The sequence below is a fragment of the Magnolia sinica genome, chromosome 6, assembly GCF_029962835.1.
Source record: "Magnolia sinica isolate HGM2019 chromosome 6, MsV1, whole genome shotgun sequence".
Classification (NCBI taxonomy): Eukaryota; Viridiplantae; Streptophyta; class Magnoliopsida; order Magnoliales; family Magnoliaceae; genus Magnolia; species Magnolia sinica.
Window position 1 is genome coordinate 75,243,408 of NC_080578.1, and position 3,834 is coordinate 75,247,241.

General features: G+C 35.4%; 1 long non-coding RNA gene across 1 annotated transcript; it reads left to right on the forward strand.

Moving 5' to 3' along the window:
* The first annotated feature begins 297 nt into the window (after nucleotides 1-297).
* Nucleotides 298-2,503, forward strand: LOC131250074 (uncharacterized). Its single transcript, XR_009173040.1, has 3 exons — nucleotides 298-440; nucleotides 620-1,015; nucleotides 2,329-2,503. It is a non-coding gene; the product is annotated as an uncharacterized LOC131250074 (long non-coding RNA).
* Nucleotides 2,504-3,834: the final 1,331 nt, after the last annotated feature.

Consider the following 3,834-nt stretch of genomic DNA (forward strand, 5'->3'; position numbering starts at 1 on the left):
CATTCTCTCTCATGTCCGTCCCTTTCTCTCTCTCGATCTGCCCCGCCCCTTCTCTCTCTCTCTCTCTCTCTCTCTCTCTCTCTCTCGATCTCCCACGCCCCTTTTCTCTCTCTCTCTCTCTCTCTCTCTCGATCTCCTGTGCCCCTTTTCTCTCTCAATCTCCCCTCTCATAAACTCCTCTTCTCTCTCTAACCATCCCCTCTCACTCGATCTCACGAACGCCTCTTCACCAATGGATGATTTCGAGTTGTTGCACTCTTGGTCGTGAAGGATCTAAAACCTTAAAACCTCTCTCTACTGAAAGATTCAGAACCCCTCTCTCACTCCCACTCACCAAAAATCAAAAGCCCCTTTCAACTAATAGATTTGAATGTAGACCTCTCTCAGCTACTTGTCGCAAAAGTCACAGGCAGAGCACCAAACAAGTTCTTTAAGGAAAGGTTAGTTTACGTAGAAATAATTTTCAATCAATTTTTTATTGTTTGTTTCCAAATTTCGGATGTTTAGTTTTAGGAGTTTCTAATTATTATTTTTTGATTTATACTTTTTTTTACTGAAATCGAATGTTGAGATTAAAGTTTCTAAAATTTATCTATAAATTTGTTGTATGATGATGTAGAGGGGGATTTTCCTTGGAAAATGCATAGTGTACCCTACTGTGAAGCTTAATATGGTGTTGTGGGCTGCAGCATGGTTCGATCCCAAGCCAATTGATTGTTGCTTCACTAACGTCAATCTAGTGTCTAGGGACAAGAACATGTGGAGGAAGGGATGCCAACTATTTGAAGAAATTCCCAAAGCTCATGTTGCACAGGCATGCACCTCTTATGTATTTATTGCAACTTCTTTCCATTAATATTTCAAATATATATTAGAGTAGTTATCATAGGTTTTGATTTTGTTGTTGCATTGAATTGAATTGCAAGTGGGTTTTGTTGGGCAGGTGCATGCTTTATATGCACAACACTAGCAAGCTTAAAACATGCATATATGGTTATACAGCCACCACCTTTAGGTTATACCCTGCCTCCTACTCTAAACATGTGGAAGTGTAACCACTGAAGTAAGTTGTAATGCATTTGTGGACTTATGGAATTGAAAATATAGCCCAGGGAGTAGTGACGAGTTGTCATAGCATGTTGGCTGCTATGCTAAGGAAACACTCTTTCATGCAAGCTTGGGCTTGGCAATAAGAACACAAAACTCTTACAAATGCTATGAGTATGCAATTAATTACAAAAGTTTGTTAAAATCAATTAATTGTTTTAAGAAATAAAATTATGGTTCCAATAGAATATCCTATGCCTATGCAATTCAATTGTTTTGCTAAGCTATAGTTCTGGGAAAAGTGTCTTATAATCAAGGGAGGTGATTCAATAATTGTGTATGGAAAGAACCGTTGATTTTCTAATTGGCCATGAATATTTTTATTGTAGCAAGGTACTGTGGTATTTTAGGTATTGTTCTGTGGTACATTTTGAAGGGCTTTCCTTGATGTGATGTAGTCCCACTTTATTCATTTTTGTAATATGTGCAAGCTTGTCAATGTTCATAATTGCTAGCATGTTTGATGATCTTTAATTTAGTGTTTTGATGGTCCGATACATTGGTTTTTCCTTTGCCCAAAATATCATTTGGATATCTGCACTCTGCAGTATGTAGCACGATCTTTTCTTCTTCTTTTTTGTTTTGTTTTGCTTTGTTTTTGTTTTTGTTTTTTGTTTTTTGGTTTCTTTTAAGAACTTCCCATCCCACTTAGAAATTTTAGAAAGTGCTTGTATAAAAATGTTGTTTTAACCCTGTTGTCCATATGTGTTATGAGTGATTCGGTAGAAAGAGATATGGAGCTGTTGGTGAGAAATGAACATTCATCATGGCCTAAGGGTAAATAGGAAAATGCTTTATTATGGCTAACCATATCAAAAATCTCCATTTTACACATTGCAAATGCAAATAGAATGTAATCAAATTCCTTTCAAGTGGGACATCCATTGCTTGACAAAAGAAAAAAAATGTATTGGCCCTGTAAGTATTTTTGGACTGACAGCTATCTCTGTTGGTGCAAATTAGTTGGACTGTCCAAATCCTCTTACCATGAAGCCAAATATCCATGGTAGGGCAAATCATGACACAACAAAGGTGCCACCATAGCACATAGGTACATGTGCAATCCATATATAGGTTTATCCCTAAAAGCAAATAGTCTTATATGCATCCTGGTTTTATATTTTGTTCTCATACTTTCATATGCTTCTATGCTAATATTGTTTCACCAATTAGAATTTATATTCTTCCCTGTAATTACTATTATTTTCTTTACATGTTCAGTGATGAGTTGGAGAACATAACGATTATTTTATGGACGTGGTTATTTATCACCTTTCAGCATATAAGGTATTTTTATTTTATTTTATTTTATTTAAAGTGATTCATTTCATTTCTTCTTCTTTTTTCTTCTTTTCTTCTTTTTTCTTTTTGGAAGGATTAAAGTGATTCATTTCTGACATGGCCAAAAATGTAAATTGGAAAAAATTAAGTCCAAACAACAAATTGATACATCTATTGTTAGGTCCTATCATGGTTTTCTTATTCTAATGAAACACTTTTCCGTAATTGTAACCATCCCATCCATGGCTTCAAAAATGGATGCCAGTAGAAGATGAGGCCAAATCAACAATAGGTTAGATCATCTGATCAGAACAATTTTTGTATGATAGCCTAAGAAATGTGTTCTTGCCTAAATGGATAGTTCACTTCAATCAAATAAACTGTTCAAGTGGACAGAAGCAACCATGAGTATTATAACTTACAATGCTCTGGCTCTTAAACTTATAGCACTTCTAGTTACGATACCAATAGAAACACCTCGATGCCAGTATTTCACATTAACGACAATTTAAAATGGGGAAAGCAAAGGGCTTTTAGTGTGAGATGGAACTCACCTTCTTCTTCCAGAATGGGACCCTGCTCTATGTGTAACTCTAGAAAAGAAGAATAAGTCCCCTTCTTTACAAAAAAGCTAGATCGATCCACTTAATATTGGACGTAGCCGGCAGATCTTGTAGCATCAAGAAAATATACATTTTGACCATCTACTGTTCTCTTGAGAGCTAGAGAAAGTGGCTCAATCCTAGCCATTAAGCGGCTGCACATTTGGGGTAGCATATATGAACCTCAAGGCTTAAGATAAGCATATGGATATAACTAATAATAAAAGGTAAGCATATAGACAGTAGTAACCCATGCTCCCTTTTCAAGACATGAGCTATGGAACATCACCATCATTAATGCTTAATTATTGAGAACAACATAATCAATGCTTGAAGATAAGAATTAACAGAAATAGCGAACAGTTACTTATTGTTATATTGTGAACAATCAAAAACTCAGTTTCACCTGTGGACCAGAATCATTATAACTCACCCAAAGCATCCATGTTTCAGGTGTGACTCAGTTCATTCTCTGGAAAAATAGAGTCGACTTCCACAAGTTCTTACTTGGGTTTAAGTCATAGTTAAAACCAAAAATAGATTTTTTCCATTGTTTTGATAGATTCATGTGAATTTCACTTCCGTTAATTTTCACCATACAACTTGTTTTTGTATATATAGTAACAAGGAGTAGAATATTTGAGAGAATGTTAGCCTCGCATGATGTGCCTAACTCCCACCATCAGATGGCACGTTTGTCAGAGATATGGCATGTACCCATTTATTTGCATATGAAGCCCTTAAATTAGCATGTGCATCTTTATCTCTCTTAAGTACTATCATATCAAAGTAATATAATCTTTATAACATAGTTGTTTTATCCTATGCATTTACATTTGCTTAC